Source organism: Dermochelys coriacea, chromosome 27 (genome assembly GCF_009764565.3).
Source record: "Dermochelys coriacea isolate rDerCor1 chromosome 27, rDerCor1.pri.v4, whole genome shotgun sequence".
Taxonomy (NCBI): Eukaryota; Metazoa; Chordata; order Testudines; family Dermochelyidae; genus Dermochelys; species Dermochelys coriacea.
In genome coordinates, this window is record NC_050094.1 from 8717118 (window position 1) to 8727037 (window position 9920).

Genomic DNA, 9920 nt, shown 5'->3' on the forward strand with positions numbered 1-9920 from the left:
CCCAGAAGCACTGTGGCCTCTTTCATTCCAGTTTCTGTTTTCTGATGCTTGGTCAGAGTTTTTCGGCTCCCGCCAGCGCCAGCTCCTCCAACCCTGGGTTCCACCCACTGCCCGCCTCACCTCCTCATCCTCGCTAATCGCGACAGGGGCTGCTAGAAGAGGCTGTGCCAGGCACCTGTCCGGTGCCTAAGAACCGACTGCTCTATGCAGATCCCTCTCCCTCCTTTCTGTCCCCTCCTCTCTCCTCTTTTCACCCTGCCTTGCAGTTTTGTTTGGGGGTGGGCAGCGAGATGCCCCCTAAACATTTCATGCAAACTGATCCTCTGGGTCAAGGGGTGGGCGGGGGGGGGGAAATGGTCAGTCACCCCCCGCCCCCTCCAGGATGTGGGAAAACTCCCCTCATCTCAAGTTTCCAAAAGTGGGGTGCTTGTCCCTCTCTACTGCTGCAAAACGACATGGTGCAAAGGATCCTTTTCGTCTCTGCGCTTGAGGTGTGATCAGGTGGAATCAGGGCCAGGGTAAATTGCCAGCACTAGCAGTTAAGCAGCTAAATCAATGTTTTCTCTCATACTTTTCTTGGCCCGGCCCGGTGCGTGTGGTCTAAATGTATTGTCACAACGGTGCTGCACCCGCTTACGCCAGGGAGGAGAGGAAGGGAGCCCAGCGTGGCCTTTAGGTTTCCATTTGCCTTTATGCAGGATTGATTTTACTGATGGGTTTATTTCAAGTCTCCAAGTAGCTCAAAGGGGCTTGCTGTCAATACAGCAGCCTCAGTGAGCTGGGGGGGGTGTGCCTTGCTGGGAGGCCCCCAGACCAGGCCTTTTGCGCCTCGAAGCTGGAGAAGCAAGCTGCAAAACTGAGGTTCCTTTGCAAAGAAATGCCCGGTCGCTGCTCCCTTGGGGAAGGCCCCTCCTCCCATCCCAAGGGGGTTTTAGCCAAAACCGAACGGGGCAGATGGTTTTGATCCAGATGAAGGCCGCGGCTCCCAAGGCAAGGGTGACTCGCCCTCCTCCATTCCCGGTGGGATCCTAGTGGACCCTGCGAGAACGGTTCTAGACCTGCCTCCAAGATGCCACCTGGCCCTTTTCTTCATTTGCCCTTATATGGATTGTAGCCTCGCTTTGCTGCTCTTTGGCCATTGGTGGTGGGGGTGCAAGTTGCGTGTGCGGGGCGGCGGGGCTGCCCCTCTGGCCAACGGGAGGCCGAAGCAGTGGCCCCCAAGGGGCGGAGCCATGGAGCCCTTGCACCAAACCAGGGACGAGGTGGCGGTAATGGGGATGATGCAGATGGGAGGGGGGTGCAGTGGGGTGGAGGAGATGGGGCCCGGGGGCCTCTCCAATAGGAACGCAGGCAAGAATGCGGAGCGGCTTTCGGGTCTGGGGCGTTGCCTCAGTGATTCCAGATGTTTGAGTGACTCAGCCTGGAATCCGCGCTGGTTCCAGACCTGAACAACAAGGAGAAGGAAGCTGCGCTTTAATGATGGGGATTTGAAAGGGGGGGGGAGCCACTGACAGCTGCCCTTTCCACTCGGTATTTAAGGGTATAAATGCAGCTTTCATGCCGGCCGGGGCTTGAGGCCGGTTCCTCTGGGCACCCGGCAAAGCTGAGGGCTTCTTGTTTGCTTCCATGTTCACGCTGGATGGGCCACCCGCTCCGGGGCAGAGGGGAGGGGGGAAAGGGGCATTGGGCAGTAGCAGGGAAATTGCAGGAGCAGCTGGAGGTCCCAGCTGGGAATGGGGTTCCAGCGTGCAAGGTGCTGTCTGTGCATGCAGCAAGGGGGCAGCCCCTATCCGGCTAGACAAGACGGAGCGGGGAAGGAGCCCGAAGTAATCCTCGTTGACCGACGGGGAACTGAAGCCCGGAGAGGTTAAGGGCCAAATTTTTTTTCAAAGAGCTCGGCTCCCCTTTGGGAAAGAGCTGCCTAGGAGAACCAGCAGAGCTGGGAATGGATGCAGATCTCCCGAGTACCAGCCCAATGCCCTGGCCACAAGACCAGCCTTCCAAGCCCCTCCAGGGGCCACTGGTGGCCATTTGTGCGGGTGCCCCATCCTGCTAGAGGAACCTTCTTTCCACGGCTCACTAGCCAGCCAGCCCTCATGGATCTCCCCACACTGCTCCGCCGCAAGCCCCCAAAGAGGGAACCTTCCCTCTTGCATGTCCAGTCTCCAAATACTCCCCAGGTCCCCCACCGCCACCCCCCAACGAGGCCCAGCCCAGACCTGCACTGCGAAAACCTTCACCTCCTGCCCTTCCCTGGGCTGCTGCAGGCTGTTAGGGAGAGGACGTGTTCCACCCCAGAGGTGGCTGCACTTTGGCAGCATGTGGCACTGCCCCCGTGCAGATGCAACAGGGTGGCCCCCTGAAATGAAAGGAGCCATAGGAGCATCACACACCCCAGGTATCAGGATTATTCTTGGGGGAGCCAGGGACCCGCAGCCCCTTCTCCCTGGCCAGTGACTCCATCTCCAGCCTCCAGATGGACCAGAGCGTCTTGCCTGTTTGCTTTGGCATGTGTGGGGGGAACCACGTCAAAGGCCTGTGGGCTGGGGCTGGCTGAGCCAGGGCTCTGCAGCGCCAGGAGATGGAGCCTGAGGAAAGCGAAAAGCAGGGGAAAGCGACACGGGGCAGGGAGGGAAAGGGACCAAGGATGGGAGAGGAGGCAGGGGGAAAGCAGGAGAGAATGGGAAAGGGGAACAGAGAGCGAGAGACACATGCAGGGAGTGACCCTGGGGAGCGAGCGAATGTGGCAGAGAATCTCAAGGAGAGAGAAGGGCCTAGGCAGAGAGAGGAGAGGCGGGAGGGGAGAGACAAACAGATCCAGCTGGGATGAACATTAAATTTTTCAGTGTGGGGTGGACGGGAAGAGAGAGAAAAAAAACACAGGGCAGAGGATGGAGAGAAGGAGAAAAGAGGGGGAGGTGAAAGCAAATCCCCCAGCATCCCCAAGAGCTCCTCTCGCTGCCCCTTCCTGACAGGCCGGAGTTAAAGGGAAAAGCGTAACGTCCCCTCCACTGCCTCAGCCCACCCTGCAGGGCCCCTTGCTAAGGGGAGCTGGGCTCTCTGCCTCTCCTTCGGAGCTGGGGGGATCCAGAGCAAGGTGTGGGGTGGGGGGCTAAGGCGAGGGGTCCTAAGCCTTTCAGAGCCCGACCCTGGGTTATTTATAGATGGAGTCCAAAGGGAAAACAGGACACCCGGTGTGGCTAGCCAGAGCTCCTTGCCCCAGCTCCCCCTGCGCAAGGCTGGCCCGAGCCGCTCGCCTGAGTCCTGGCCCCCTCTCCCCGCATGGGGCTGCTCACCCAAGCCCTGCCTGCCCTCCGCCCGAGCCCTGCCTCCCCCCTGCACGGGGCTGGCTTCACCCCTCTCCCACAGTCCCCTGCACCCCGTTTGGTTTTTTTTGGCAAAAGTGGGCAGTTATCCCGCTTGCTCCTGCCAATTGATTCAAGTGGGCACTAGCCAACGGGACCAAGAGCCACATTTGCCAAAGAAAGTTGGAACAGCCTATCCCGGCCAAAGCAGGATGTGTGGTCATGCTATTTACAGGGGATGGGGATTTTAACGACTCTTTCCGCCTTTGCCACCCAAGCACCCAGTGGCCAGATGGGGCTTACACCCCCCCACCCCCCAGCCCCATTTTAAATTAATAGCAAACCCTTTGTGCTCGCATAGGGGCATCGCTTTTTAAGGGGTGTCTGTGGGTGGGCATTCCCTCTTGCGGACAGCTCAGGGGCTAGGGGATGGGGTGCTTAGGGAAAGGGGGGGTTGGGCCTCGAGTCCCCTCTCACTGGGCCAAGCCAGGGGACTTCAATAAGGGGCCAATTTCAGACCCCGAGGTGGTGCCCGGGTGCCACTCAGACCATGTATGGGGTCAGAACCAGCCCATGCTCGGCAGGGGAGAATTCTCCCAGTGAAGGCACAGAACAGGGCCAGCACAAGCAGCCTTCTGCTGTCCCCCTCCCTGCACAGCCTCCTCTGCTGTCCCCCCTCCCATAGCGCTCAGCCTGATGGGAAACTTCAGCTGCTGTTAGAGCAACCCCAGGGGTGCTCTACTTTATGCACTGGCCTTACAGTGGCTCTGAATCCAGGTGTCACAAACTTGGCTTAGAGACTTGTCTGCCCCAGTGCAAAATCTCCCCCTTGGCTTGGCAAAGGCTGGGGCGGGCGTGGGGTCCCGCCCTGGATAGCTCCTTTTGAAGGGGTTTGCACGTTATTCTTGGCAACGATGGGATGGGGATCCCAGATGAGGAGGCGGCACTGGGTGTGTGTGTGTGTGCGCACACAAGGGGGCAGAGGCAGTCCTTCCCAGTGTGGGTCAGCCCCCACTCTGGCTCCATTATTCCCCCACCCACTCAGTGGCTGTAAAATCACTCTGGATCCTGATGTGACCCTGTGCCCGGCTCCCACATCACTGACACACACGTCCTGCAAGGGGCTCAGAACGGGCCAGTCAGCGGCTCCCTCCCACCCAGAGTTACAGGCCTCGGGCAGGGGGCACAGCCCTTGATGCAGGGCGCTGCTGCTGGCCAGCTAACCCGCCCAAAGCCCAAATGCCCTGGTAGGGGATGCCCTGGCTGCCCAGAGCCTGGCTACTGCCCAGGGGACACTGGGTCAATACCCCCCTACCCTCTGTTCCTCCCCATACCCTCTGCAGGGCACCAGTGCAATGGCTGGGGGTGCCTCCCACTCTTTGCCCCTATGGTACCCACTGCAATGTGGCAGGGAATCTTCTGCCCTCTAGCCCCCATGGTGGGGTCACTTGGAGAGGGAGACTCAGAGCTGCCCTCCCCAGCCCCGTGGCTGCAGGGGGGTGAGCCCGAGAGAAGGGCTGGAGCCCCAAAGCCAGGGATAGGGGTGGGCTGGGATCCAGCGATTTGGCTTGGCTGCTAGTCCAGCTTCCACAGAGGGGGAATGGGGTCCACAGGGCAGAGTTACCAGAGCCCAAGAGAGATGATGGGGAGGGAGTGGTGTGGGAATGAGAGAGAGAGAAAAATCAGACACAGGGCAGGGGCATAGGATGGGGTCCCTCCTCCCCCTTGAATCTTCCTACTGGCCAGCCGGCCATGCCTCCCCCTTCTTGGGGCCACAGACCATGCACAGAGCCCAGCCGGTGGGACCAGGAGGCCCAGTTGTGATGCAAAAGGCTGGGTGCGGATACCGAGGGACATGGCAGCTCCTAGCACCGGGTACGGGCCAGGGGACTGCTGGGTTATTCTGCACCTCAGGGATGGGCTCATTGGAGCCAGGGCAGGAGGGAAGGGGAAAGTGAGACACTAGCTTCAATCTCCCCACCCCACCTTCACTCCTGCAGAGCACAACAGGGTACAGCTCACAAGAAGGGGTTCTGGAGAAAGCAGCAGGCAGTGTGGCATGAGTGAGCCCCCTGCCAATGTGGGACAGGGGGAGAGACAAGGACAGCTCCTCCCAGGCTAGGGCTAACTGGACATTAGGATATGTAACCAGGTCACCTCCTCTTTAGCACCCCCTCATGGCCCTGCAGCCCCCTGCCTCAGTTTCCCCTTCTCAGGACTTCACAAGAGCTTTGGCTGCCGCCGTGACTTGATCCTCCAGCTCAGTCACTAACTAAAACACCACTCCTTCCACAGTGCCCAAATCCAGAATGAACTCAAATAAATGCTCATAAGAACAGTCACACTGGGTCACCCAACAGTCCATCTAGCCCAGCATCCTGTCTTCCAACAGCAGCCAGCACCAGGTGCCCCAGAGGGAATGAAGAGACCAGATCATCATCAAGTGATACAGCCCCTGTCATTCTGCCCATTAGAGACTGAGGGACACCCAGAGCATAGGGGCATGTCCCTGAGCAGCTTGGCTAACAGCCACCTTCCACCCAGTCCCCAGCTAAGGCCAGTTCCTCCTACCTGAGCACCTGTCTTCTCAGGTTCTCTACCCTTTCTTCCCCAAAACTCACCTGGGTAGGGCTCTCTTCCCTCCAGCTCCAAGAGCTGAGCCAGCAGCCTCCCCACTCCAGCCTCTCCTGAAGGTTTTGCTCACCAGCCAGCCCTGCCCCTTATTTATCCCAGGCCTGATTGAGTCACCTGACCCACTTGCCCCACCTGGGGAGGTGAGTGAAGTGTGTCATGGGTAGGATTGGTTTCAGAGTAGCAGCCGTGTTAGTCTGTATTCGCAAAAAGAAAAAGAGGACTTGTGGCACCTTAGAGACTAACAAATTGATTTGAGCATAAGCATCCGATGAAGTGAGCTGTAGCTCACGAAAGCTTATGCTCAAATCAATTTGTTAGTCTCTAAGGTGCCACAAGTCCACCTTTTCTTTTTATGTGTAGGATTGAGACCCAGCTCTGCTTAAAGGGCCAGCTGCCCCATGACAGGCTAAACCGACGTGGTCACTCTTGAGACAGGGCAGCGGGTCAGACCCCAGAGCAGGGGATTGGATGCTTGGGTTGGGGCTGGGGGTGGGACTAGATGACCTCCTGAGGTCCCTTCCAACCCTGATCTTCTATGATCAGGCTTGGGATGGGATTGCATCAAAATCTCAGGAGCTGCTTGCGGGAGATTTTGGTGGAATCTTCTAAAACCTGCTGATCCCAGGAGGTGTCCACCGTTGTGGGCCGAAATCTGGTAAAATCAGCTGATTTCAGGAGGCCAGAAGGACCCCTATGTCATCTCTCCTGACCCCCCTGTATATCCCAGGACAGAATTTACCCCGGTTCCCTCAGTAGTGAGCCCAGTCACTTGTGTTTGACTAACCCATCTCTTCCAGGAAGGTTCTCCAGCCTTGATCTGAAGACATCCCAAAATGAGGAATCCACCACGACTCTTAGGAACTTGTTCCTGTGGTTAATTGTCAGGGCCTTATTTCCTGTTTGAATTGTTCTGGCTTCCACCTCCAGCCATTTCTTCTTGTCCTGCTCTTTCCCGCTAGCTCAATGAGCCCTAGATTTAGCGCCCTCGATTTTCTCCTCCTGACGGCGCCGATACGCTGTGATCACATCCCCCCTTGATCGTCTTTCTGATAAATTTAAACACGCTGAGCTCTCGGCGACTCTCACTATTGGGCATTTTCTCCAGCCCTCGAATCATTTTGCTGGGTCTTTTCTGCCCCCTCTCCAGTTTTTCTGCATCCTTTTTCAAAGGCGTATTCCAGTACCAGTCTCACCAGCCCCATACCCAGGAGTAACATCACTGCCTGCTCCCTGTCACTTCTCCCCTGTTCATATCTCTAGCCTCTTGGGTCAAAATCTGGTGAAATCAGCTGATCCCAGGAGATTTCCCCCACTATGGGCCAACAGCTCACGGGAACATCTGTTCTCAGAAGGTTTCAGCTGGATGTAAAGCTGGATTGGAGAACAGGCCCTTTGCGATTTCTTGATCCCAGCTGGATTTCTATCCAACCCGCTCCTTCTTCCCTTGAAACTCAGCGAGGTGGGGATTCAGGGGCTATCTCTGAAAAGCCCACAGAAATCCAAGTCTTGTAGCAGAAAGTATCCAGTGAGTAATACAAATAAATAATCGCTAAGCTGCTCACGGTGAAATCACACCCCTGCCAAAACAAGCCTGCCAGGGACACCCCGGAGCTAAGCAACCCTGCACCAGCCTCTGCAGACTCCCTGAGAAGGAGCTCAGGGGTTCACAGACACTTGGAGGCACCCACATTTGCAACACCGAGGCTGTATGCACAGGGCCATTTGGTCACTGCTGAATTGCAGCTGCCTCTGGGGTGGAACGTGGACACCGATCTGGGCCAGCAACGCAGCAGCAGCCTCACAGCGGAAGGGTGACAAGGAACACGCAGAAGGGGGACAGGGAGGCAGAATGGCCTGCCTGGAGTTGGGGTGGGGATGGGACACTGGGGCTAGCACCCCAGCTCTTACAGATAATGCCAAGGGAATTGCAGATCTCTGGCACTGTCTGCTGCAAATGCCTCCTTAGACCCATAGTGGGCCATGGGTCTGGTTCCAACGCAGGAGGGAAGAGCACCCCCTGCGGAATCCTAAACAACACTTCATGCCAGGCCTTGGCTGCGTCCCTCGGAGGACGTGTGTCGGGGACACCTGTATGCGCAGGTGTGGTGTGTGCGGGCATTTATGTGGAAGCGTGGGGGGAATGCGGGGCGATACAGGGATGTCTAGATGTGCTGACAAATGACTAGCCACACATCAGTGGATCTGGTGGGAAGAATGGAGAGGGGAGCAGGGAGCTATCTGGCTGTTGTGGGAGTGTGTGTGTACTTGTAACCTGTATAAGTGGTGTGTGCGATCCGTGTGTGTGTAATTGTGGGTGACAACGTGTGGCTGTAGCTGTGATGGACGCACGGGTGTGGACCTATATCCGCGTGCCATGGACGATGTGTCATTGTACAGACAGTATGGGGGGGGTATAGGATGGGGATGTATATGCTGTGTGGTGTGTTCTGGCTATGGGGCAGTGTCTATAGTTTGGAGGGGTTGTGTGTGTGTGTTGGGGGAATATGCAGCACCATGTGGTGTGTGTGAGGACTATATCCATGGGGAACTATACATGGGTGCAGGGGGAGGCCAACAAAGCCCCTAGCGGATGGTTATGTGGGGAGGGCTATATAGTAGAGAGAAAAGGAGGACTTGTGGCACCTTAGAGACTAACAAATTTATTTGAGCATAAGCTTTCGTGAGCTACAGCTCACTTCATCGGATGCATTCAATGAAGTGACCTGTAGCTCATGAAAGCTTACGCTCAAATCAATTTGTTAGTCTCTAAGGTGCCACAAGTCCTCCTTTTCTTTTTGCGAATACAGACTAACACGGCTGCTACTCTGAAACAGTAGAAAGAGTGCGTGCATTTGTGTGGGGAGCAATATACAGCCACAGCTGGCTGCACGCTCAGCAGTGTGGGTCTGGGGAGGTGCCTCCGGCCCCATCAGTGGCGGGTGTGGGTGGCCGTGGGGGGCTGGGTGTGTGTTGGGGGGAATTGGGGGTGCTGCGGGGGTGCCCAGGGTGGTGCCGGCTGCCCTGCTGGTGGTGACATGGGAAGGAATCTTGTAGCCTTTCCCCGTGTTTGTTTGGAGCAGGCGGTTTGGTCCCACTTTGCACACCCCGTCCTGGACCCAGGGCGGCTGATGACACGGGAAGCTCATGCCAGTCTTGGAATGCAAGGCTCCTCTTCCCCTCTCCAGACCTGGGGGCAAGGAAGTGGCAGGGTGTGGCCTGGGGTGCCCCGGGTACCCCCACCATGCTTTGCAAGGGGCCCCTGCCAGGTGAGTCACCAGCCTGTAGGATTTTCCCCTGTCACTGCAGGAGGCCTGGGCACCAGCTGATGCCACCCTGGTGCGGGGTCACCCTCTGGAACCCCCTTGTCCCCTTCGGAAGTGAAAGTGTTTAAACCACGAGGCCTGTGCCCAAATTCAGGGGGTCCCCCCCCCGGTGCCCTAGCTGGAGGGGGCACCAGCGCCTCTCTCAAAGGCTTCAGCAGCACTAGTGCATTGGCACCAGCGCAGGGCTCGACGGAGTGGGCAGAGCTGCAGCCAGGGGAGGGCGCTGGGAGCAGCGCCTTAGAAAGAGCCGCAGCCCCTTTAAATCCCAGCTCCGTGCTGCACCCCACCCCTTCTCCCCGCTGCCAAGGCGGCTTCTCTGCATTTTCCTCTGGCTCCCTGGGGATTTGGCCACTCCAGGTGCAAGGCCGTGCCAAGGTCTCCCCCGGTGCCAGAGTAAACACGGCCCTAAGTGGCTCTCTCTGCCCCACACGGTTTGTGCTTCTTGCTGCGTTTGCGATTAATAGCGCGGTGCCTGACTCCAGCTGCAGCTCCCTGGGTTAGACCTGCTGCTCCCGGTCCTGTGGGGTGGGTGTGTGTGTGTGGGGGGGGCAGTGTGAGCAGGGGATGGAGAAAGGCAAGGAGCATGGGGGCAGCAAGCGGGGACTCCCCCGCAAGGAGGAGACAGGTCAGGAGTCAGCTGGGGAGTGAGTCTAATGGG

General features: G+C 57.7%; 1 long non-coding RNA gene across 1 annotated transcript; it reads right to left on the reverse strand.

Moving 5' to 3' along the window:
• Positions 1-715: 715 nt before the first annotated feature.
• LOC122457665 lies at positions 716-5987 on the reverse strand. The gene is made up of 2 exons (XR_006277319.1): positions 5927-5987; positions 716-1444 (listed from the first exon to the last, which is right to left on the reverse strand). It is a non-coding gene; the product is annotated as an uncharacterized LOC122457665 (long non-coding RNA).
• Between the last annotated feature and the right edge of the window lie 3933 nt (positions 5988-9920).